Below are 26,004 nucleotides of genomic sequence, written 5' to 3'. Positions count from 1 at the left end.
TCCGCTCTTCCCAAGCTGTTGTGGACTCACAGGCCCGTGTGTTCTCAGCTCCCCACGGTTTCCAGGGAGAACCCCTCGTGTGCCAGCCCTTCTCGAGGTCACCACCTCTTTGCCAGGGTCGAGCTGCAGACTCCTCCGCCCCTTGGACTGCTCACTGCAATCCCCAGGGGAACCCTGTTACTGCAAAAGTCCTTCTCTCTCCCCGGGCCAAGCTGCAGGCTCCTCCGCCCCTGAGACTGCTCACTGCAGTCCCCAGGGGGACCCCATTACTGCACAGTCCTTCTCGCTGGTCACACACTCCCAGGGGTTAACCGCCCCCCGAAACCGCTCCTCTCTGAGCCTTCAGCAGGCCTGGTCCTCATCAGTCCCCCTTCGTTTTACTGCTCCCCAGTCACTTACTGCAGGAAGTGCCATCCACGGGGTGCAGTACATCCCACCGCTGCCACCAGTTGTCACGGAGTCCCTGGGCGACGCTCTGGAACTGCTCCCCATGAAGCCAGTCAGGACTCTGGGGTAGTTGCCTTTCTGTGAGCAGCCTGTCTTCAGGACACACAGCTCACCCAGCTTCCACCTTCCTGGGTCTGACCTCGGAGCATTCAGCATCCTCTGCCCCTCCGTGCGCTTCCCCCAGCGAGTCCACTCAGGTGGGGCTCCTGGGGAAGCCAGAGGGTCCTGCACCCCAACTCCGCAGTCAGACGTGACTCTCAGCCAGCCAGTAAAACAGAAGGTTTATTAGACGACAGGAACATGGTCTAAAACAGAGCTTGCAGGTGCAGAGAACGGGACCCCTCAGCTGGGTCCATTTTGGGGGGCAGTGAGCCAGACAACCACGTCTGCCCTTCACTCCATGTCCCAGCCAGCCCCAAACTGAAACTCCCTCCAGCCCCTCCTCCTCTGGGCTTTGTTCCTTTCCCGGGCCAGGTGGTCACCTGATTCCTTTGTTCTCCAACCCTTTAGCTCTCACCTCGCAGGGGGAAGGGCCCAGGCCATCAGTTGCCAGGAAACAGGGTGTCGGCCATTCTCTGTGTCCAGACTCCTGCACACACCGGCCCTCTAGGGCTCTGCAATGATCATACACCCTTACCCCACCACCTAGATACTTAAGAACTGCCTAGGGGAAACTGAGGCACCCCCACACTATTCAGAGGAAACATTAAGAACAGTCCCACTTCGTCACAGATGCAACTCGTCCGGCCCCATGGTCTTGTGCACGTCCAGCTTTTCTAAATAGTCCCTAACCGCCTCTATCTCCACAGAGGGCTGGCCATCTCTTCCGCATTTTGTGATGCCCAGCACAGCAGTCTGGGAGCTGACCTTGTTAGTGAAAACAGAGGCAAAAAAAGCATTGAGTACATTAGCTTTTTCCACATCCTCTGTCACTAGGTTGCCTCCCTCATTCAGTAAGGGGCCCACACATTCCTTGGCTTTCTTCTTGTTGCCAACATACCTGAAGAAACCCTTCTTGTTACTCTTGACATCTCTGGCTAGCTGCAGCTCCAGGTGTGATTTGGCCCTCCTGATAACATTCCTACATGCCCGAGCAATATTTTTATACTCTTCCCTGGTCATATGTCCAACCTTCCACTTCCTGTAAGCTTCTTTTTTATGTTTAAGATCCGCTATGATTTCACCATTAAGCCAAGCTGGTCGCCTGCCATATTTACTATTCTTTTGACTCATCGGGATGGTTTGTCCCTGTAACCTCAACAGGGATTCCTTGAAATACAGCCAGCTCTCCTGGACTCCTTTCCCCTTCAAGTTAGTCCCCCAGGGGATCCTGGCCATCCGTTCCCTGAGGGAGTCGAAGTCTGCTTTCCTGAAGTCCAGGGTCCGTATCCTGCTGCTTACCTTTCTTCCCTGCGTCAGGATCCTGAACTCAACTGAACTCAACCAACTCATGGTCACTGCCTCCCAGATTCCCATCCACTTTTGCTTCCCCCACTAATTCTACCCGGTTTGTGAGCAGCAGGTCACAGAATGCAAGAAAGGCTGAAAGGGCTTGGTTGAGACTGGCCTTCCTCTCTCCACCACAGCAGCTCCCCTGCTCAGAGACAGCGCCCGGCTCAGCCCAGCAAGGAGGGGTTTAGAACGTTTGGGCAGCAGAACACAGGGGCTGCGACGGAAGTCCTGCCACAATCCAAGTATAGAGTTTGCTAACTTAGCTAGCAAATTTCTCTGTCTCTCTCACAACCACACACCAACCACACAACAAACAACATTTACTGCCCTGTGTAGTTCTTGGAGGCCTTGGAAGAGTCCCAAGTGTGAAAGAGAGGAAAGATGGAGGCCGTTGAGTTGAGATAGGAGAGGAATAAGAGGCAGGAAGAGACAGATGCAGATGAAGTCTGACACGGAGCAGGGAGCTCAGGCACCAAGATTTCCCTTTCAAGAACAAGAGATTCAGTGGAACTGAACATCAAGACTTTTGAAACTGATACAAGGAGACACACACACATGCTTAGCCAGAGGAACTCAGTGCCACCAGGTACCCCGGGGCCAAGCGTGCGGCAGCTCAGCAAAGGAGCAGCTGTGTAATGGGGATGATCAGGGCATTCAACGGATGACAGACACCAGGCTTCTCACACCTGGCTCTGAAGCAGCAGGTGCGGAGTGCAGTGAGAGGCTGGGCACTGAGCCAGGCCATTTCTACGTAACCATTAGGCAGAAGGAATGAACCTGCTCCTGAGAGACAAGCAGAAGTAGAACCACAGAGGGGTCACAGCCCTGTCTTTGTGCCCAGACAGGGAGCGCCCCCAGACCCTCCACTCCCCACCTCTGTCCACCCCACACAGAGCCAGAGGGAGTCTGGGGCTGCCCTGCCATTGTGCCCGGATCCCCCGGCTCTCCAGCAAACGCCTGGCGCTCTCACCAGCACAGCTTGGGGTTGCCTTAAGGGCAGGTGAGAGAAACTCAAGGGAACACACCGCAACTTCTCCTCTCAGGAGACTCCAGCAGTGCACCCCGCCCCCTTCCACAGCCAATCCCTGGCCTACAGAGCCATCCATTAGAGAGGTCAGTGAGTAATTAGCTGGGCTGTAATGAAGCTACATTCATCAGCGCAAGAATCAATTTCCTCTTGAACATCTGCGCCTACAAGCCCCTCTCTGGCAGCACCTTCCCTGCTCTCTGCCATCTGCAGAGACAGCACCCAGACACGCTGAGTCTCTGCCCTGCCCCTTAGCCAGGGCATGGTACCCCACACCACAGGCAGGCTCAGAGATCTGGGGCACAGGTAGGGTTGCCTGCACAGGACGGCGAGCACACACCCTCCCCTGCCAAGCTGGCACATTCTCTGGTAAACAGCCATGGCAGAGCAATAACCACATGTGGCAATCCCACGCGAGGAGCAGAGTGCTGCAGAGGAGTCATTTCCCAGCCAGGAAGGGTCACTACCCCCGTTGTACTGATGGGGAAACTGAGGCAGCCAGATGCAACCAACCCAAGGTCAGAGTGATGCCGTGGCAGAGCTGGGAGCAAACCCAAGAGTCCCGACTCCCTGTCCTGTGTTCCAACCACTAGCCCACGCTGCCTGCAGCTTGGCCACACAAGGTGGAGGAGCCCCGCTTGCCCACCGCACCTTCCTGGCAGAGATTTATTTTTCATAATCTTTGGCACAAAGAAGCACCTTGCTATCTGCCAGGCCCCAGCCCCCTATCAATATGCATCAGGCAGTGTTTATGGAGACGGATGGCTCAGGGGTCTGTCCTGTGGTTTGGGGGAAGGGAGCGTGGGGGAGGGGCGTGGCTGTGTGATGAATCACTGCCCACTCTGTTTAGGGGTATTCATCACAGGCCACTGTCAGGTAAATCACTGGAAAAACACCTCTCCAGTAATTAATGTGAAGTGACGGATGGACAGCTCCCGAGCCCATTAATCTGGAACCTCAGAGCCGCCCAAGATTACGAATGTCAGGATGCAGAAACTGCCAGCGGATCAATAGGGCCAGGAATCCATCCAAGGTTCTCATTTCCGAGGCACCTCCGGTGCATTAGGCTCCTTCCCCTGCCCCCCACCCCAACTGAAAACGGATCCCTCCAGAACCAACAGCAGGCGCCGGGGGGCGGCCCGCTGGCTGAAGAGGGGCAGGAGCCGGGGGGGAGCACAGCTTGGCTGCACGCCTCGGGCCGGCAGTGCCGGGAAGACAGGTGCACACCCACAGCAGGCCAAACCACAGGTGCACTTTGTGGTCGGGCCTCAGCCACGGCCCATTTGTCGGTTAGAAAATGTCCCCGCTGCAGGGCCACCTGTTCCGCCAAATCTCATTCCATCCTGCTGATGGATGGATGGACGGCCGCCTGCCTGGGGAAAGCGGCGCTTGCAGGCAGCTCCCGTGCAGCCTGTGTGATGCACGGGTCCCTCATAGCTCTCCCCAACCTGCCGGCACTCCAGGCCCCAGGAGATGGAGACACACTGAGGCACAAACACCCAGCCCCGGCACAGTCTTGCCCTCCCCTACCCATGCCAGGGCTCCCCTCGTGCCATGCCCAGGGGGATTCCCATCCCCACGCAGCGCCCACCAAATGACTGCACATGGCTCGGCGACTCTCATGCTGCTGAAAGGTGCCAGAGGCACAGCCCTGCAAGTGGAAGCCCACATGACCCACCCTGCCCAGTGCTGAGCTGGAGGAAGGGAAGGGAGCTCCGTCTCTGGCCTCCACCCACGCCCCTTGAGCTTTTGTCCGGGAGTGCCAGCAAGGGGGCCATTAGTGCTGGCTCTACAGGGGGTTTGGGCAGTGGGCACACACTCCACCACCCCTGCAGCAGCCAGAGACCCTGTCCGAGAGCAGAGACCACGAGGCATCGCCCAGGGGACCAGATAGCAACTAGCTACGCGGCGGGGAAGGCGCCATGTCCCATTTTAGCGCTGCACAGAATGAAGGCAGCCGGCCCATGGAGGACAGGCCCTGAAGCACAGGACTATAAGCCAGCCCCTTTAACATAAGAATGGCCATACTGGGTCAGACCAAAGGTCTATCTAGCCCAGTATCCTGTCCTCTGAGAGTGGTCAATGGCAGGTGCCCCAAAGGGAATGAACAGAACGGTTATCCTCAAGTGATCCACCCCGTCAGCCAATCTCAGCTTCTGGCAAACAGAGGCCAGGGACACCATCCCTGCCCATCCTGGCTAATAGCCACTGATGGACCTCTCCTCCATGAATCTATCTAGCTCCCTTTTGAACGTCTGAATGCGTATCTTTGTCTAGCCAGAGATGCACATACAGCCGGTGTCATTCCACTGACAGAATGGTCCCTTTCTCTTTATTGACTGCATGAAGAGAACACATCCTGGAAGCCGCTCACAGCCTGGGTAGTCATTTTTCAGCACCAAGGCATGATTTGTTTTCTTTCCGAGGGGCAGCACGGTCTTCCTGAAGGGCAGCTCAGGGGAGGAGGCAGTGCTGGGCTTCGCCATGGACTCTGCGGGCTTTCTAAGCCAGTGAGTTTTCACTCTGCAGAGTTTACAGGGTAAGTACGGTATATTTCATGTGTACTCTCACTGGACAGGCTCGGCAGGACCTTCTGCCTGCCCCATGCAGAGGAGTGCACGGCTGTACACCGAGGCCTCCAGAACCAGTGGCACGAGACGCGACAGCACTGGCCAAGCAATGACCTGCACTCATTTCACTAAAGGGGGTATCTGAAAAATGCCACTGCCCGAAGTGGACAGGGATAGGGTTAAGCAGGAAACCTTCACTGTGACATTGGCCAATCTACAGCATGTCAGTGAGCAACATGAATGGTCCAGCTCAAACAGCAGCAGCTTCTCCGAAGGATCGTGAAGCTCTGTTAGCACAGAGAAAAGCTAAGACCTCCCCAGCACACCCTGCCCCATCACTGTCAAGGGACAATGGGGCAAGACTCTGGCACACAGCAGCCTCCCTATCCCCTCTGCTCCTCACCCAACGGTGCAGGGACAAAGCATCTGCCACAGGCTGCCGGGCTAGCACAGCCCTGGCTGCCCTCCCTGGGAACGAGACATGCTCAGCAAGAAACAAGGGCAAAGAAGCCAAGGCCCAGCAGAGAATTCCTGACGGCTCCGAGCTCACTCGCACCCAGGTCAGCCTTCAGCAGGACATCCACAGCCGCCTCTCCGCCAGGGCTTCTCCCCACCAGCCCAGCAGCTTCAGAACCAGAGTGGGAAAAGAGCTGGTCCCCCACCCAGCCTTGAGAAACTCTCTGCAGGGCGACAGGCCAGAAGGGCTCCCCCCACGAGGAGCAGGAAAGTCACTGCACAGCCTCAGTACACCCACTGCACCTAGCTTCAGCTGGGCTGGTAGCCACTCTCTCTAGGGAGAATCAGAGCTGGGGGGGCAGCCGGAGCCCCACCTCCGGCACCATCTTCAGTGTGTTATCGTCCTACAATGCACGGAAGGGAGCCTGCCTCCCCCGACGGCAGCCAGCTGGGCCCTGCCATTCCAGACCCGTCCCCAGATGCCTTCCCACCATTGCACCGGAACGCCAAGGCAGCAGGGCGGGCGGCACACTCCCCTCGGCGCTGTGCGGCACCACGGAGCTCTCCTACGGGGCAGTCAGCTGCTTGGAGATTCTGGCCTGGGGACCCCATGCTCCAGGGCCAGCATCCTATGGACCAGCCTCCCCCCAGTCCAGCCGGGCCCTCAGCTGCATGCGGTGGGGCCAGTCCCGGCAGCCGGCTGGGCTCAGGCTACTCAGCTGCCGAGCTCCAGGTCACCGACTGACCACGTCCGCCTTTCTCAAGGCCCAATTCTGCACACAGTCACCCTTCCTGAGAGCTGGGACGCAGAGGGGAGCTGCTAGGACAGCGGACAGGCCCGGAACCTCCCCCATCAGCAGCGGCACTCGGCTGGAGCGGCTCCCCGCAGTCCCAGTCACCTCCAAGGAGAACCGTCCTATTGAGGATTTACGGCCTTCTCAGAAGAGCTGATTCCCATTCAGCTTGCCTCCCGTTCCCAGCCAGATGGGATCAATTAGCAGGCGCCTGGTGCTGGGAGGAACCGCCCCCCCACCCTGCACCCCTGCCAGCCACCTCTCCATTGGGGCACAGCCTGGCAGCCCTCCAGTGCCAGAGCCAGCCACACGTCCAGTGGCGTACAGGCACATGGATAGTTGCCAGCCGAGGCCACAGCAGGCCGGCCACAAAGCGCTCTCCTCTCAGTGGATTCCTAGCAGGGACATGGCCAGCCCAGTGAGCAGGGGTCACACTGGCAGCTGGGGGCAGATGGACCACACCGCAACTTTGGCACCAATCTCTGGTGCAGCATATGCCAGGAGCAGGGCTGCTCGTTTCAGGGCCAGCCGGGCTCACTGCACAAGGCAGCCCCTGGAGATCCCCAGGAGCGTGGGTGGGACACAGGCACGCAGAGCCTGCCCGTGCAGGGAACATGCTGCAGCGTGCGGAGGTTTATTTCACAGGGTAATGCAGCTCATGCCCCCAGCCCATTACACACTCCACCGCACGGCCCCGCCATGCGTCACCACGAACCCATTTCACGCTCCGGGGGCAGGGCAATGGCCCTCAGCTCAGCCTCATTCACGCTGCCTGAGCAGGTGACCCCATAGCTCACCCCCTTCACACCGCCGGGGCCCACCACACAGTATGAAGCTCCAGCCCCAGCTGAGCAAGCTGCCACCAAGAGGAGCCCGAAGAAGCCTCTGTGCTGTGCCGGGGCGGAGGGCACAAGCAGGGGCACGGCAGAGGCTGCGGGACCCCAGGCTCTGAGGGCAGCATGAGCACAGGCTGGCTCTGCCGCCCAGCCAAACACCGAGCAGGGGCCGAGACCTGCCCGGACTCACAGCGGTGCATTTCTGTGGGGACATGCCTTGCTAGGGACGTCCCATTCCTCCAGTCAGCCAGACTAGACGATGCAGGAACAAGGAAGGTGGCTTGGCCCAGCGGCAGCCAAAGCCCAGTCACATGCAGAGCCAGAGGTCGCACCAGCCAAGTCTGGTTGTGCCTTTAGCAGAAGTCCAGCTCCGCCTGTTGTGTGAAATGACTCATCAAATCAGCAAACGCCAGCACGCGCACCTGGGACAGACTGGGCTGGCTCAGTTCAAAGACCCGGGCCAGGAGGTTGCAGGGCTCCGGGTAGGTCACGGGCTGCCGTGAGAACCAGCGGGAAGGTTCCAGATGTGGGAGGAAACATGTATAGGTAAAATAATCAAACTGTGTTTCACCTAGTTAAAGTCAAAGGATGAGGCTACCCCTGCCCGGGACGCTGCTCACACGGGAGAGGAGTACGTGGACTGGAAGGAGCAAGCTTTACCCCCCTTCTCCTGTGTCCCTGCGGCCACCGGACACCACTGGGCCTTCCTCAGCCCCACCAGAGAGGGAACTAACAACATCCCCCCTCCAACAGCACCAGCTACCTTCTGACCAGCCTCTGGCCCAGGAGCATGGGCTGCCTGCTGTCGCCCGCCCCCCACCTTCGTTCCCCTCTCTCCTCTCTCTTTCGCTTCTGGGTAGAGTCTGATTTAGCTGGCCGAGGCAACTCCACCTTTGCAACACTGCTGTGAACCTGTCACCACAAAGGCTGCTAAAAGCAAGGCCCAAAACAGCCTGCCGTGGGTACGTGTGTGCCAGGTGTCACCGTGAGGGATCACACTGTGTCTGGGCCCCTGCCCCTCCAGCAGCAAGGCCGAAGGGAGTCAGCCCCAGAAACAAAAGCTGCCCGCTCCATCTCAGCTATTGTTTTCTCTCCTCTTTGTGTCCGCCTCTGAGAGGAGAGAGGACTGGACTCCAGCACCAGCAGCTGCTCAGCCCAGCTCAGCTGTTGCCCTGTTCCCCCAGAAGAGCAGCGAATACTATCTAGGAGATAAGACTCTGCAGCTAAAGGGAACAAGGAATATCATGACATCAAAGCCTGACTGATTCTTTCCAGGTCAGATGCTTTCACAGTTCTCCCTTCTTTTTCTGTCTCTTCAATAAAAGATTGCAAAGCTGTAACATACTTGTTACAATACCAGTAAGCCAGCGATAGCCTGCAGCAACCCCCAACCTGTTAACACGGGGCTTTGTTGGGCCCTCAACAGTCCCAGCAGCAGATGGCCTTGTATCCTGCCCACACCGGCCTACAGTGAGGGCTCAGCTCACGCTCCCCAACACCGGTCTCTGCGTCGGAGCAGTCGTGAGGCCCCCAGCCCAGCCCCAGGCGGAGCAGCACCTGGGCTGGCATGCCCTATGATGCAGCAGAACATGCACCCTTTCCTACTGAAGGGTGTTGGGGTCAGCAGGAGGCACAGAGGGAGCTAAACGATGCAGGCCGCGTGCTGGGCATCACAGGGCGCGGATCCCAGGTTGCTGGGTCCACACTTGGTGTGCCCGTTCCTGGAAACGCTGGAAGTGCCACGCTCCCAGCACGCTGCCTCGTTTCCTGGCAGGGAGCTGTATTTTTAGCCTCCGAGGTTTCTAGTTCCACTCAATCCATAGTTCTGTCAATAGAACGTTTAACCTTAAAGCCTTGACAACCAAATGAAACAGCAACACCTTGGGCAGGAGCGGGAGGCATGTGCCGTTCTCCCCGCAGACTGGTGTGCCCGTGGTGGCTGGGCTGCAGCAGTGAGCCAGCCGAACATGGCATCAGAACGCACCTGCCCTATCCCTGGCTAGAGGAGTCGCCCTGCCCTGCCCTGCCCCCTTCCCCCCAGGGACTGGGACATGCCTGCCCAGCCTCCCCTCCAGGATTCATGGGCTCCTGCCGGCTGGCAGCAGCACTGAGGGAGCTGGGAAGTGCCCTTGTGGGACAGCGCAATGTGTCAGTACAGCACTTCCATGCACACAATGTCACTCTTCGCAGCTTGCTGCAGACTGGGCTCTTCTCACACACTGCAGGGACAAGGAGACTCTCTAGCCAGCCCAGATGACGAACCCCTTTGGGCTGCAGAGCTCGTCCCACCTCCTTGCACGCCCCATCAGCGCTTGCACCTACACGGCAGAGCCCCATGCCACCCGCAGCTGCAGAGCTGAGAACTGGCCTGGGGCGCTGTGACGAAGTGGGACTCTTCTTAATGTTTCCCCTCAATAGTGTGGGGGTGCCTCAGTTTCCCCTAGGCAGTTCTTAAGTATCTAGGGGGTGAGGTAAGGAGCCCTAGAGGGCAGGTGTGTGCAGGGGTCTGGACACAGAGAATGGCTGACACCCTGTTTCCTGGCCACTGATGGCCTGGGCCCTTCCCCCCCTGCAAGGTGAGAGCTAAAGGGGTGGAAAACAAAGGAATCCGGTGACCTCCTGGCCCAGGAAAGGGACAAAGCCCAGAGGAGGAGAGGCTGGAGAGAGTTTCAGTTTTGGGTCTGGCAGGGGACATGGAGTGAAGGGCAGACGTGGTTGTCTGACTCACTGGCCCCAAAATGGACCCGGCTGAGGGGTCCTGTTCTCTGCACCTACAAGCTCTGTGTTATACCATGTTCCTGTCGTCTAATAAACCTTCTGTTTTACTGGCTGACTGAGAGTCACATCTGACTGCAAAGTTGGGGTGCAGGACCCTCTGGCTTCCCCAGGACCCCACCTGGGCAGACTCGCTGTGGGAAGCGCATGGGGGGCGGAGGATGCTGAATGCTCCGAGGTCAGACCCAGGAAGGTGGAAGCTGTGTGTCCTGCAGACAGGCTGCTCACAGAAAGGAGACTTCCCCAGAGTCCTGCCCGGCTTCCTGGGGAGCAGCTCCAGAGCATCGCCCAGGGACTCCGTGACAGGCCCCCACAAGGGGCTGCCATGGGGAGCGTGTCAGTCGCCTACACGTCCCATTCCTCGGGAGCACACAGCCCTTTTGTCCCTGCGAACCCATGACCTGGATTCCTTTCGAGTTTCTCCGATGCTTCAGAGCCATCTGGGCACTCAGTCCCAGCCAGCCAGAGCCACCTACTGCCCTGGTGCTGGCACGAGTCTGCCCAGACACACCCCAGAGTGCACACTGTGTGCACACTCACTCCCCCCCCCCCCATCTGCTTCCCAAAGCCAGGGGATCTCTAACTGCACTAGCAGCAGCAGACAGATTGCTAACTGGGCACTGGGGGTGGGACACCAGACTGAATATGTTCATGGACCATCTGGTCTGGGAAGTGCACTGTTTCACAAGCACAGGGAAGGTGGACTGCAAATGCCAGGGCCGAAGCAGGTACTGTATAGGGAAGGCAGGTGCCCCAAGCACTGCTGCACCCCAGGCATTCCACTCCCAGCAGCATCCGCTGCCACCATGACAGACACACAAATCCAAGTGTCACGATCTGCACCGTGCCGGATTAAACACACCCAAGCAGGCACATCAAGAACAAGGGACACAGCCATTCAACACAAATGGCCATGCCAGGCCAGAGCAATGGTCCACCTAGCTCAGTGTCCTGTCTTCTGACAACAGCCAGTGCCAGATGCTTCAGAGGGAATGAACAGAACAGGGCAATTACCAAGTGAGCCATCCCATTGGCTAGTCCCAGTTTCTGGCAGTCAGGGGCTTAAGGACACCCAGAGCATGAGGTTACATCCCTGACTATCTTGGCTAATAGCTGTTGATGGACCTGTCCTGCAGAAACTTATCTAATTCTTTTTTTGAACCCACTTATACTTTTGGCCTTCACATCATCCCCTGGCAACCAGTAACAGGCTGACTGTGCATTGTGTGAAATATTTCCATATGTAAACCTGCTGCCTATTCGTTTCCCTGGTTTGTCTGTTATGCGAAGGGGTAAATAACACTTCCCTGTTCACTTTCTCCACATCAGTCATGATTTTAGACCTCGATCATAGCCCCCCAGCCCCCGTCATCCCTTTTCCAAGTAGAACAGTCCCAATCTTATTAATCTCTCCTGGTACAGAAGCTGTTCCATCCCCTGATCATCTTCGTTGCCTTTCTCTGCGCCTTTTCCAGTTCTAATTTTTCTTTTTTGAGATGGGGCAACCAGAACTGCACGCAGTATTCAAGGTGTGGGCCTACCATGGATTTATATAGAGGCATTATGAAATTTTCAGTCTTATTATCAGTCCTTTTCCTCATGGTTCCTACCATTTGGTTAGCTTTTCTGAGTGCTGTGGCAAATTGAGTGGATGTTTTCACAAAAATATCCATAATACCCTCCAAGATGTTTTTCTTGAGTTGTAACAGCTAATTTAGACCCTATCATGTTGTATGTATAGTTGAGATTATGTTTTCCAACGTGCATTACCTTGGCACTTATCAATTTGAATTTCAACTGTCATTTTGTTGCCCAGTGACCCATTCATTTGTAACTCTTCGGAGTCTACCTGGGACTTAACTACCTTGAGTAGTTTTGTATCATCTGCAAATTTTGCCATCTGACTGTTCATCCCCGTTTCAGATCATTTATGAATATATGAACAGCACTTGTCCAGGCACACTCCCACTATGGGACACACCACTATTTATCTCTCTTCATTCTGAAAACTGACCACTTATCCCTACCCTTTGTTTCCTATCTTAGAATCATAGAATCATAGAATCTCAGGGTTGGAAGGGACCCCAGAAGGTCATCTAGTCCAACCCCCTGCTCAAAGCAGGACCAATTCCCAGTTAAATCATCCCAGCCAGGGCTTTGTCAAGCCTGACCTTAAAAACCTCTAAGGAAGGAGATTCTACCACCTCCCTAGGTAACGCATTCCAGTGTTTCACCACCCTCTTAGTGAAAAAGTTTTTCCTAATATCCAATCTAAACCTCCCCCACTGCAACTTGAGTTAGAAGTAATCTTCTAACCAGTTACTGATCCATGAAAGGACCTTCCCTCTTATCCCATAACTGCAGAGTTTGCTTAAGAGTCTTTGGTGTGGGATCCTGTCAAAGTTCTTTCTGAAAGTCCACGTACACTATATCCACTGGATCTCCTTTCTCCAAATGCTTCCTGACCCCCTCAAAGAATTCTAGTAGATCGGTGAGTCATGATTTCCCTTTAAAAAAAGCTATGTTGACTCATAGAATATCAGGGTGGGAAGGGACCTCAGGAGGTCATCTAGTCCAACCCCCTGCTCAAAGCAGGACCAACACCAACTAAATCATCCCAGCCAGGGCTTTCTCAAGCCTGATCTTAAAAACTTCTAAGGAAGGAGATTCCACCACTTCCCTAGGTAACGCATTCCAGTGTTTCACCACCCTCCTAGTGAAAAAGTTTTTCCTAATATCCAACCTAAACCTCCCCCACTGCAACTTGAGACCATTACTCCTTGTTCTGTCATCTGCTACCACTGAGAACAGTCTAGAGCCATCCTCTTTGGAACCCCCTTTCAGGTAGTTGAAAGCAGCTATCAAATCCCCCCTCATTCTTCTCTTCCGCAGACTAAACATCCCCAGTTCCCTCAGCCTCTCCTCATAACTCATGTGTTCCAGTCCCCTAATCATTTTTGTTGCCCTCCGCTGGACTTTTTCCAATTTTTCCACATCCTTCTTGTAGTGTGGGGCCCAAAACTGGACACAGTACTCCAGATGAGGTTGAATAGAGGGGAACGATCACGTCCCTCCATCTGCTCGCTATGCCCCTACTTATACATCCCAAAATGCCATTGGCCTTCTTGGCAACAAGGGCACACTGTTGACTCATATCCAGCTTCTCACCCACTGTAACCCCTAGGTCCATTTCTGCAGAACTGCTGCTTAGCCACTCGGTCCCTAGTCTGTAGCGGTGCATGGGACTCTTCCATCCTAAGTGCAGGACTCTGCACTTGTCCTTGTTGAACCTCATCAGATTTCTTTTGGCCCAATCCTCCAATTTGTCTAGGGCCCTCTGTATCCTATCCCTACCCTCCAGCGTATCTACCACTCCTCCCAGTTTAGTGTCATCTGCAAACTTGTTAAGGGTGCAATCCACACCATCCTCCAGATCATTTATGAAGATATTGAACAAAACCGGCCCCAGGACCGACCCTTGGGGCACTCCGCTAGATACCGGCTGCCAACTAGACATGGAGCCATTGATCACTACCCGTTGAGCCCGACAATCTAGCCAGCTTTCTATCCATCTTATAGTCCATTCATCCAGACCATACTTCTTTAACTTGCTGGCAAGAATACTGTGGGAAATGTGTCAAAAGCTTTGCTAAAGTCAAGGAACAACACGTCCACCGCTTTCCCCTCATCCACAGAGCCAGTTATCTCATCATAGAAGGCAATTAGATTAGTCAGGCATGACTTGCCCTTGGTGAATCTATGCTGACTGTTCCTGATCACTTTCCTCTCCTCTAAGTGCTTCAGAATTGATTCCTTGAGGACCTGCTCCATGATTTTTCCAGGGACTGAGGTGAGGCTGACTGGCCTGTAGTTCCCAGGATCCTCCTTCTTCCCTTTTTTAAAGATGGGCACTACATTAGCCTTTTTCCAGTCGTCCGGGACTTCCCCTGATTGCCATGAGTTTTCAAAGATAATGGTCAATGGCTCTGCAATCACATCCGCCAACTCCTTTAGCACTCTCGGATGCAACGCATCCGGCCCCATGGACTTGTGCGCATCCAGCTTTTCTAAATAGTCCCGAACCACTTCTTTCTCCACAGAGGGCTGGTCACCTCCTCCCCGTGCTGTGCTGCCCAATGCAGAAGTCTGGGAGCTGACCTTGTTCGTGAAGACAGAGGCAAAAAAGGATTGAGTACATTAGCTTTTTCCACATCCTCTGTCACTAGGTTGCCTCCCTCATTCAGCAAGGGGCTCACACTTTCCTTGACTTTCTTCTTGTTGCTGACATACCTGAAGAAACCCTTCTTGTTACTCTTAACATCTCTTGCTAGCTGCAACTCCAGGTGTGATCTGGCCTTCCTGATTTCACTCCTGCATGCCCGAGCAATATTTTTATACTCGTCCCTGGTCATTTGTCCAATCTTCCACTTCTTGTAAGCTTCTTTTTTGTATTTCAGATCAGCAAGGATTTCACTGTGAAGCCAAGCTGGTCGCCTGCCATATTTACTATTCTTTCTACACATCAGGATGGTTTGTCCCTGTAACCTCAATAAGGATTCTTTAAAATACAGACAGCTCTCCTGGACTCCTTTCCCCCTCATGTTATTCTCCCAGGGGATCTTGCCCATCAGTTCCCTGAGGGAGTCAAAGTCTTCTTTTCTGAAGTCCAGGGTCCATATTCTGCTGCTCTCCTTTCTTCCATGTGTCAGGATCCTGAGCTCAACCATCTCATGGTCACGGCCTCCCAGGTTCCCATCCATTTTTGCTTCCCCTACTAATTCTTCCTGGTTTGTGAGCAGCAGGTCAAGAAGAGCTCTGCCCCAGTTGGTTCCTCCAGCACTTGCACCAGGAAATTGTCCCCTACATTTTCCAAAAACTTCCTGGATCTGTGCACCGCCATATTGCTCTCCCAGCAGATAACAGGGTGATTGAAGTCTCCCATGAGAACCAGGGCGTGCGATCTAGTAACTTCTGCGAGATGCCGGAAGAAAGCCTCGTCTACCTCATCCCCCTGGTCCGGTAGTCTATAGTAGACTCCCACCACGACATCACCCTTGTTGCTCACACTTCTAAACTTAATCCAGAGATTCTCAGGTTTTTCTGCAGTTTCATACTTGAGCTCTGAGCAGTCATACTGCTCTCTTACATACAGTACAACTCCCCCACCTTTTCCGCCCTGCCTGTCCTTCCTGAACAGTTTATACCCATCCAGGACGGTGCTCCAGTCATGTGAGTTACCCCACCAAGTCTCTGTTATTCCAATCACATCATAATTCCTTGACTTTGCCAGGACTTCCAGTTCTCCCTGCTCGTTTCCCAGGATTCGTGCATTTGTGTATAGGCACTTGAGATAACCCGCTGATCACTCCTCTTTCTCAGTATGAGGCAGGAGCCCTCCCCTCTCACGCGTTCCTGCTCGTGCTTCATCCGAGTATCCCACTTCCCCACTTACCTTAGGGCTTTGGTCTCCTTCCCCTGGTGAACCTAGTTTAAAGCCCTCCTCACTAGGTTAGCCAGCCTGCTTGCGAAGATGCTCTTCCCTCTCTTCGTTAGGTGGAGCCCATCTCTGCCTAGCACTCCTCCCTCTTGGAGCACCATCCCATGGTGAAAGAATCCAAAGCCTTCTCTCCGACACCACCTGCGTAGCCATTCGTTGACTTCCACAATTCGACGGTCCCTACCCAGGCCTTTTCCTTCCACGGGGAGGATGGACGAGAACACCACTTGCACCTCAAACTCCTTTATCCTTCTTCCCAGAGCCACCTAGTCTGCAGTGATCAGCTCAAGGTCATTCTTGGCAGTATCATTGGTGCCCACGTGGAGAAGCAAGAAGGGATAACGATCCGAGGGCTTGATGAGTCTCGGCAGTCTCTCCATCACATCGCGAATCTTAGCTCCTGGCAAGCAGCAGACTTCTCCATTTTCCCGGTCGGGGCGGCAGATAGATGACTCAGTCCCCCCTGACTCTTCCCCAACATATTGTGCTCATCTGTGTGTGTGGGATAATTTTGTTCTTTAGTTTCAACCAGTTGCCCTGGCACAGAAGTCAGGCTCGCCAGCCTGTAATTGCCAGGATCGCCTCTGGAGCCTTTTGTAAAAATCAGTGTTACATTAGCTATCCTCCAGTCATCGGGGGGCTGATTTAAGCAATAGGTTATGTACTCCAGTTACTGGTTTTGCAATTTCATTTAAGTTCTTTCAGAACTCTTGGGTGGATAACACCTGGTCTTAGTGACCTATTACTGTTAAATTAAACAGTTTCTTCCAAGACCTTCTCTACTGACACCTCCATTTGGGACAATTCCTCCGATCTGTGCTGAAAAAGAATGGTTCAGGTGTGTGACTCTCCCTCACATCCTCTGCAGCAAAGACCAAAGCAAAGAATTAATTTAGCTTCTCCAACACAGCCTTGTCTGCCTGGAGTGCTCCTTTAGCACTTCCATTGCCCAGTGTCCCCCATTGTCGGTTTGGCAGCTTCCTGCTTCAGATGTACTTTAAAAAATTTTGCTGTTGGCTTTTGTGCCTTTGGCTAGTTGATTTTCAAAGTCTTTCTTGGCCTGCCTCATTATACTTTTACACTTGACTTGCCAGAGCTTATGCTCTTTTCTATTTTCCTCATTGGGATCTGAGTTCCAATTTGTAAAGGATGCCTTTTTGCATCTAACCACCTCTTTTATTCCATTGTTTAGCCAAGGTGGTATTTTTTGGTCCTCTTTCATTTGAGCCTCTATTGGGTGTTTAAGTCGTTTCCATGCAGCTTGCAGGCAATTCCCTCTTGTGACTGTTCCTTTTAATTTCCATGTAACTAGCTTCCACATTTTTGTGTAGTTCCCCTTTTTGTTGTTAAATGCTGCTGTGGTGGGTTTCTTTTGTATATTCCACCCTACAAGGATATGAAATTTAATTACATTATGGTGACTATTTATGACAGAGTGGAAAGTTTTTCAAATATTTTTCTGAAGCCTATTTGTGCCTCAGTTTCCCCTATGTGATGTAGGGTTACCCCAGGGATAGAAAGGGCTGTTTGCTCTCTGCAGCAGCTCAGAGACTCAGGTGTGGATAATTCCCAGCTGTCTGGGGCTCGGGCCCCATATCCAGGAAGTTCGTGAGAAGACAATGGCAACCCCTATCACTGGGACTTTGGTACCCAGCGGCCAGCCACCATGGATGGCCCCAACTCTCCGCAGAAAGCCAAGCCGTGTTTGCCCAGCTGGGGAACAAAGGCCTGGGGGTGAGGTGGGAGTTAAGTGGTGGCTATGGGAAGCTGTCCCAGGTCAGGTGCCCCGACTAAGAGAGGTCAGAGGGACGGAGGTTGGGCTCTGTGCTGAGCAGGATGGACTAAGCTGTCACTTCCTTTTCTCTGGGCTAACCAAGGACTTTCTGTGCCGTGTCCAGTCAACTAACAATGGCTTCTGTGTGAAAGTGCTGGCTGAATGTCCCTGCAGCCACTGGCAGAGCAGGTGCCTGGCTCCCTAAGCCTGCACAAGTCTCCCTTAGGGTTTGTCCCAGTTGGACTCACTGGCCAGAGCTCAGTGTGAGGTACAGGTGCTGAAGGACCAGAGGTTCAGCTTAAGGAGGTGGTGAAGCCGTGTGGCTTACTCTGGAGAAAAGTGAAACCTTTAGGGGGTCTGGCTCATTGAAGGGCTCTTCCAAGAGACTGTTCCAAAGCTGGGGTCACAGCACCAGCCCTATGGATCTGTGATGCTATTACCAAGCGGTTCAGCTATATTCACATCTTGGACCAGATCCTGTGCTCTACTGAGGACTAAATCAAGAACTGCCTCTCTCCTTGGAGGATCCAAGACAAGCTGCTCCAAGAAGCAGTCATTAATGGTGTCTAGAAATTTTATCTCTGCATCCTGGGCTGAAGAGATATGTACCTGGTCAATATAGGGTAGCTGAAATCCACTATTACTATTGGGGTTTCTGTTTTTGTCGCCTCTCTAATCTCCCTGAGCATTTCACAGTCACTGTCACCATCCTGGTCAGGGGTTGGCAGTATATCCCTACTGCTAGACTCTTACTATTCCAGTACGGAATTTCTGTCCAGTGCGATTCTCTGGCACCATTTAACATTTTTACTATATTTGACTATGTTTTCTTTCACATACAGTGCCCCTCGTTCAACAGCGTGACCTGCTCCATCCTGACTACATATTTCGTACCCTAGTATTACAGCATCCCATCAATTATCATTGTTCCACAAAGTTTCTGTGATGCCTATTATAGCAACATCCTCCTTTACTACCAGGCATTTAAGTTCACCCATCTTAGTATTTAGACTTCTAGCATTTGTACACAAGCACTTACAAAATTTGTCACTAGTTGGTTGTCTGCCTTCATGTGATGGAACTGAATGGGTCTTTTTCATTTCTCTTCAGTTCCTACCTGTATTTTACCAACTTCTATCATCTCCTCTTTACTAGGCTATCCTCCTTTCCCCAAATATTCCCCCGTTCCTAATAAATCTAGATCCCTCCTCCCAAAACCATCGTCTTATCCATGCACTGAGACGCTGCAGTTCTGTCTACCTAGCCCTGAGCATGGAACTGGAAGCATTTCAGAGAATGCGACCATGGAGGTGCTGCACTTCAATCTCTTACCTAGCAGCCTACATTTGGTCTCCAGGACCTCTCACCTGCTTTTCCCTATGTCATTAGTATCTACATGTACCATGACCACCAGCTCCTGTCTAGATGTCTCAAGCGGTCTGCAACCTTCGCACCCACCAGACAAGTCACCATGCGATTCTCCTAGTCATCACAAACCCAGCTATCTATATTTGTAATAATCAAATCCTGGGAACTACAGGCCAGTCAGCCTCACCTCAGTCCCCGGAAAAATCATGGAGCAGGTCCTCAAGGAATCAGTCCTGAAGCACTTACATGGGAGGGAAATGATCAGGAACAGTCAGCATGGATTCACCAAGGGAAGACTAATCTAATCGCCTTCTATGATGAGATTACTGGTTCTGTGGATGAAGGGAAAGCAGTAGATGTGTTGTTTCTTGACTTTAGCAAAGCTTTTGACACGGTCTCCCACAGTATTCTTGTCAGCAAGTTAAAGAAGTATGGGCTGGATGAATGCACTATAAGGTGAGTAGAAAGTTGGCTAGATTGTCGGGCTCAACGGGTAGTGATCAATGGCTCCATGTCTAGTTGGCAGCCGGTGTCAAGTGGAGTGCCCCAGGGGTCGGTCCTGGGGCCGGTTTTGTTCAATATTTTCATTAATGATCTGGAGGATGGTGTGGATTGCACCCTCATCAAGTTTGTAGATGACACTAAACTGGGAGGAGAGATAGATACGCTGGAGGGCAGGGATACGATACAGAAGGACCTAGACAAATTGGAGGATTGGGCCAAAAGAAATCTGATGAGGTTCAACAAGGATAAGTGCAGAGTCCTGCACTTAGGACGGAAGAACCCAATGCACTGCTACAGACTGGGGACCGAATGGCTCGGCAGCAGTTCTGCGGAAAAGGACCTAGGGGTGACAGTGGATGAGAAGCTGGATATGAGTCAGCAGTGTGCCCTTGTTGCCAAGAACGTCAATGGCATTTTGGGATGTATAAGTAGGGGCATAGCGAGCAGATCAAGGGACATGATCGTCCCCCTCTATTCGACATTGGTGAGGCCTCATCTGGAGTACTGTGTGCAGTTTTGAGCCCCACACTACAAGAAGGATGTGGATAAATTGGAGAGAGTCCAGCGAAGGGCAACAAAAATGATTAGGGGTCTGGACTTATGAGGAGAGGCTGAGGGAACTGGGATTGTTTAGTCTGCAGAAGAGAAGAATGAGGGGGGATTTGATAGCTGCTTTCAACTACCTGAGAGGTGGTTCCAGAGAGGATGGTTCTAGACTATTCTCAGTGGTAGAAGAGGACAGGACAAGGAGTAATGGTCTCAAGTTGCAGTGGGGGAGGTTTAGGTTGGATATTAGGAAAAAAATTTTCACTAGGAGGGTGTGAAACACTGGAATGCGTTACCTAGGGACATGGTAGAATCTCCTTCCTTAGAAGTTTTTAAGGTCAGACTTGATAAAGCCCTGGCTGGGATGATTTAATTGGGGATTGGTCCTGCTTTGAGCAGGGGGTTGGACTAGATGACCTCCTGAGGTCCCTTCCAACCCTGATATTCTATGATTCTATGAAATCCTGCATTACTATTACCTTCCTAATAACTGGGGACCTCAGTGCTAGAGGATACCATTGCATCACCTGGAAGAAGGGTCCCAACTATGGGATTGTTTCCCTCCACTCCAGCCTGATGTTCTCTTTCCCCGAGACTTTCATCCTCCTCAACAGCACAGAGGCTGTCAGACAGGGAGTGGAACCACTCTGCTGTGTCCTGGAAAGTCTCCTCTATGCACCTCTGCTCCCTTAGCTCCTCCAGTTCAGCCACTGTAGTCGCCAGAGCCCGCACTTGGTCTCTGAGAGCCACAAGCTCCTTGCACTGAATGCGCCCATGTACATGTTGCATTCAGTGCAATACACTGGACAGCCCCCACTCCACTGCTGGATGGCTGCCTGTGATCTTTGCATTATTTTTACTCTTGCAGAGATTTCATTTGTTTGTTCGTTCTTTGGTGGGGTTACTGGCCTACGTGTAGTGCATGTTTGTTAGGTGTATCTGGCTGTCACGCTCCCTCTCTACACTCCCTTGCAAAACTCCCATCTGCTAGCTCCTCTGGTCACTTAAGAACCAGCCCTGCCGCCTTGTCAAGAATCCCAAAGGAATTAGGGACCAGAGGATAGCAGTACCCTTTGCAGGCAGAGCCACGGCCAGGGGGAAGGTCCAACACCTCTCCACAGGGCGGCCTTTCAGAACACAGCTCCTGGCACTCACCTGACCCAGACCAGCTCAGAGGCAAGCAGGGGTAATGGACACTACAGCGACCCCCATCCAACCTGTTCCACAAGGGACTAGCTCAGACACTCAGGTGAGGGGCCACAAATGTACCTAGAAAACTGCCAGGGAGAGGCAGAGCTGAGGATACAGGAAGCTGCCCTGGCAATGGAGAAATGCGGGGGACTGAACCCACAGACACAGAGCCAAAGAAAGGCACAGAGTAAAGTACAAAGCTAGTCAGTTCTCAAAAGTGCCTGGAGAGTAGTTCCACAGCCTCCTCCTGCCCTGAGACCCCTGCCAACTGGTGTTCTTTTAAAATGTCTCTCTCCCCAGTTGCTGTGTGAAAGATCCACTCAAACAGCAGGGGAAATAAACTGCAAAGGGAAGACAGTGAAAGCTGGAGAGCTGTCAAAGGTACACAGGAATCTCACTGGAAAAGAGAGAGATTTCAATCAAGCCTTTCCCCTGATGCTCTTAAGAGATACCTGCAACAATAGAAAGGAAACATTTTCAGACAGGACTGTGATTTGTAAGTTGATACTGTCCCTTCAAAGCTGCAGGGAAAAGAAAAGGCAACAAAAAGCAGAATGAGTTAATGACATGAAGGGCTAAGGGAAACACGAAGGGATTTTACAAATCTATCAGGGACAGGATCAGCGCTAGAGAGAAAGCAGGTCTAGTAATAAATAAGGAAGAAGATAAAATTAACCAGGACTCAAAAAAGGCTGAGATTATTTAAATGTCTTTAGCCACCCAAATAAGGACTTGTGAAAACAGCTGCTGGTAAAAGAAAATAGAACACCGAAGATCGCTCTCTATCAAATCAGCTCATCAGGGTGCCAGGCACTGTCGGGTATCCAGGAGTCAGCTAATTAACCTACCGAACTACAGACAATATTGGTAAAAAATCATGGCGCTCTGGAGAGGAGTGAAAAACGTAAAGGAGGTACTGATTTTCTATCCGAGAAAGAACAGTAACCCCAGCCCCCATCGTATGGCAAATCCAATTGCAATCCCTAGTGAAAGAATGGAACAAAAACCAAAGAGACTCTGCAAACGTAGAGTGACAGCCATGGGGGTTATCCAGAACACAAGTTATTTCACTAGGATTACTGGCCAGAGCTTTTGAACAAGCACAGTAGACACAATTTAACTGACCACCAGGGTATCGTTTGACACTTGAATAATGAATTATAATTAAATTTGCAGATGAGCTGGAGCAGAGAGGTGTTGCAAACACCAGAAAGCACAGATAAATAATTCAAACCAACCTAGCAAGGTTAGAAATACAGGAGAATTCAGCTTGGAAAAGTGTAGTGAAAACAGCCCAATGCAGACATTCACTGGGACAGCTGAGAAATACACGGGGCGATGCTGAAAGCATCTGAGTTATTTCAGGCTGCAGAGGCAGCTCAAGCTCCGCATCCTGAATGCCGTGATCCAGCCAGGCCCTTCAGTACCAACCTGTTCTGGCAAATGGGAGAATTCAGAGAAAAGCACCAGAAATGATGAAAGAGGCTGGAGGGAGGATGCTCAAGGAGAGGCTGCATGACCACAAAGACAACCTCCCCTCTCTCCACCCCCTCCAAAATCCTCCTCACTGGCACACGATGCCTCAGCCATGGCGTCCCCCCGCACCTTGAATTTGATCACAGAGGGCTCCTCACCCAGCAGACAAAGGTCTAACGAGATCCAGTGGCTGGAAGCTGAAGCTAGACAAATTCAGACTGGAAATAAGGGGCACATTGTAACAAAGGGTAACTAACCATTGGAACAATTTACCAAGGGCCATGGTGGATTCTCCATCACTGGCCATTTTTCAGTCAAGATGGGATGTTTTGCTCTAGTTCCATCAGGAATGAATCCAGGGCAGCTCTCTGGCCTGGGCTGCACAGGGGGTCAGAGCAGACAATCACTATGGTCCCTCAGCCTTAGAATCTGTGCTCCCCAAGGCGCTGAGCGTGGATCCCCGGACATGCCTCACACAGCCCCTGCCTGCATCTCTTACCAGGTCACTTTTCGGATCTGTTCCCTCCACCCTCCTGGCACCAGCTCCATGCCTCCTTCACCTCCTCCCCGCACAAAGGCTTCCACACGGCCGGGCCGGCCTGCACCAGGCTCCTAGAGCCTGCAGACCAAAGCCCCTGCCTCACCTCACCCAGAATCCTGCTGATGCTCCATTCCTGTTTGCTGCATGCAGAAGGCCCTGATCACCCCTATGCCGGGGCAATGCAAAGGGGAGGAGCTCATCCCAGCCCCAAAGAGCTGCCAGCAACCTCACGGAGAACAGAACCCCGTGAGCATGACAAACAGGAAGAGGAGGGAGTCTGAAAGCAACGGTAAGCCCCAGGGCTGCACACAACTGGAGGCCCCAACTCCCCCCTGCGACAAGGGGGGACTTAACAAAGACTTAGACAGCTACCAAGAGGCACCCCTGCCTTAGAGCCCGTGGGAGCTTAGCTTCCAACACCACTCACTGGTCTTTGCTGGGAGACCTTCCGACTGACACCCTGTACCGGCTCACTGCCATGGCACATCAGGCTAAGGGAGGAAGTGCTTTGGGCAGGGACCCAGGCAACGTGTGGTCTGGGAGGCCCCAGGCACAGGGTAGGGTGCTGTAAGAATGAGCAGATTAAAAGAGCAAAATCTGTATAACTTGGCAACTGACAACACAGACAGGACAGCAGCAGCCCACTCGCCCTGCCTGCCGCCTGGGGCCCCGCCAGATCTCACCGCCAGCCAGGACAAGCCCTAAAATGCTGCAGGAGGTAACACTTCCCCCGGGGTTAGGGCTCAGTCCCCGCCCCGCCACCTCCTTCACAGGAGGCGTGGAGCAGGGGTTGCCTGCTTGTGGTCAAAGAGCCCCCGGCTGCATCCCAGGTGCAGGCCTGTCACCCTCTTGTCTTGGCCACCTCCCAGGCCGGGCGATTCCCTTCTGCCTCCCTAACTGACCCGCACCACTTCCCCTTCCTCTCCTCACCGCAGGGATGGCGATGCCATGCCCTGCTGAACAGCCGTCAGGCCCTTCTTTGAAGGTACAGCTCCCTGGGGTGAGCGATTCCTACCACAACCCCGGGGTCTTCATAACACACCAGCAAAGCCTTCGAGCTCTGTACATGAGCGGCTCTAGAAGGGCAGAGGACCACCACTTTCAGGAGTCCTGCCAACTACAGTCCTTGTACCACGCACACTTCACACGGGCTGCTGGCACTGCTCCGGCCCCAGTTCCAGAGCAGGGGCTGGCGGCTGCCTGCACCGCCCACCCCCGCCTCAGGCCCCCCACGCCGGGGGCTGCCTGCACCCCCCACGCCGGGGGCTGCCTGCACCCCCCACGCCGGGGGCTGCCTGCACCCCCCACGCCGGGGGCTGCCTGCACCCCCCACGCCCACCTCATCCCCTCCATACTGGGGGCTCCCTGCACCGCCCACCCCCGCCTCAGGCCCCCCACGCCGGGGGCTGCCTGCATTGCCCCCCCATTCTGTCTCACGCACCCCGGACGAGGGCTGCCGGCTCTGCCCAGACATCCTGGCTCAGCGCCCAAAGCGCTGCTGTGATTTCAGGGCTCCCCCGTGCAGCCCGTGGCCTGTCCGCAGGTGCTGCGGAGCCCTGGCCCCCCGGCAGGCCCAGGCCACGGGAGGGGCAGTTCCCGAGGGCCCAGGCCAGGGTGGCGACTGGAGGGGAGACCAGGGCTGGCAGGAGACCGTGAGAACCGGAGCCGGGCGGGCAGACGGTTTACGGGGGAGAGGGAGCCTGGAGCGGCAGGGGAGCAGCGGAGTCACGGAGCTCTTGGGGGTCAAGGGGCTCCCCCCATCCCGCTGGCTCTGTGACCACCCCTCCGGCCCGCTGCCTGGGGACAGCCTGGCCCGAGGGGAAAGGACCCCTTCCCGGGGGGGGGGGGGCGCAGCTCGGGGACCCCTTCCCGGGGCGGGGGGGGAGGGGCTGCAGCTCGGGGGCCCCTTCCCGGGGCGGGGGGGGAGGGGCTGCAGCTCGGGGGCCCCTTCCCGGGGCGGGGGGGGAGGGGCTGCAGCTCGGGGACCCCTTCCCGGGGCGGGGGGGGAGGGGGCGCAGCTCGGGGGCCCCTTCCCGGGGCGGGGGGGGAGGGGGCGCAGCTCGGGGACCCCTTCCCGGGGCGGGGGGGGAGGGGGCGCAGCTCGGGGACCCCTTCCCGGGGCGGGGGGGGGAGGGGGCGCAGCTCGGGGACCCCTTCCCGGGACGGGGGGGGAGGGGCCCCTTCCCGGGGCGGGGGGGGAGGGGGCGCAGCTCGGGGGCCCCTTCCCGGGGCGGGGGGGGAGGGGGCGCAGCTCGGGGGCCCCTTCGCCCCCCAGCGCCGGCGCCCCGCGATCCGCCCGGGGGGGGCCGTGGCGGGGGTGAAGGGGCGGCGGGGGCCCGGGGGGCAGGATCGGGGGTCTGGGGGAGGTGAAGCCCTGGGGGCGGGGCGCGGGGGGGTCCGGGGGGGGTGGTTACCAGGTGACCGAACCGGGGTCGCCGCCGCCGCTGCGTCCTGCCGCCGCTTCCGCTTCCGCCCGCCGCGGGGGGTGATGGGAAATGTAGTGTCTGCCCCGCCCCCAGCCACTCGGGGGGGGGTGACCCCAGCCCCTCCCCCGCTTCCCCAGAGACTCGGGGGGCGACCCCAGCCCCTCCCCCTCACCTCCAGAGACTTGGGGGGGCGACCCCAGCCCCTCCCCCCGCCCCCAGAGACTTGGGGGCGACCCCAGCCCCTCCCCCGCTTCCCCAGAGACTTGGGGGCGACCCCAGCCCCTCCCCCGCTTCCCCAGAGACTTGGGGGCGACCCCAGCCCCT

The 26,004-nt window shown here is 54.7% G+C and overlaps 1 protein-coding gene across 4 annotated transcripts in view; it reads right to left on the bottom strand.

Annotated features, from left to right (window-relative positions):
• The window catches only part of R3HCC1L (R3H domain and coiled-coil containing 1 like), a 60,288-nt gene extending 34,562 nt beyond the window's left edge, over positions 1-25,726 (bottom strand). The window contains exons 1-2 of one of the 4 annotated variants that reach the window (XM_073354652.1): positions 24,696-25,146; positions 23,682-23,819 (exon numbers count right to left, since the gene is read on the bottom strand). The gene's annotated coding sequence lies outside the window, so the exon portion shown is untranslated. Of the gene's footprint in view, positions 1-23,681; positions 23,820-24,695; positions 25,147-25,668 lie in introns of those variants that run through there. The other 3 variants (XM_073354648.1, XM_073354651.1, XM_073354649.1) reach the window with 3 other exon arrangements.
• Between the last annotated feature and the right edge of the window lie 278 nt (positions 25,727-26,004).

This window comes from Lepidochelys kempii, chromosome 7 (genome assembly GCF_965140265.1).
Source record: "Lepidochelys kempii isolate rLepKem1 chromosome 7, rLepKem1.hap2, whole genome shotgun sequence".
Lineage (NCBI taxonomy): Eukaryota > Metazoa > Chordata > Testudines > Cheloniidae > Lepidochelys > Lepidochelys kempii.
This window is presented reverse-complemented; position numbering and strand designations above follow the sequence as displayed.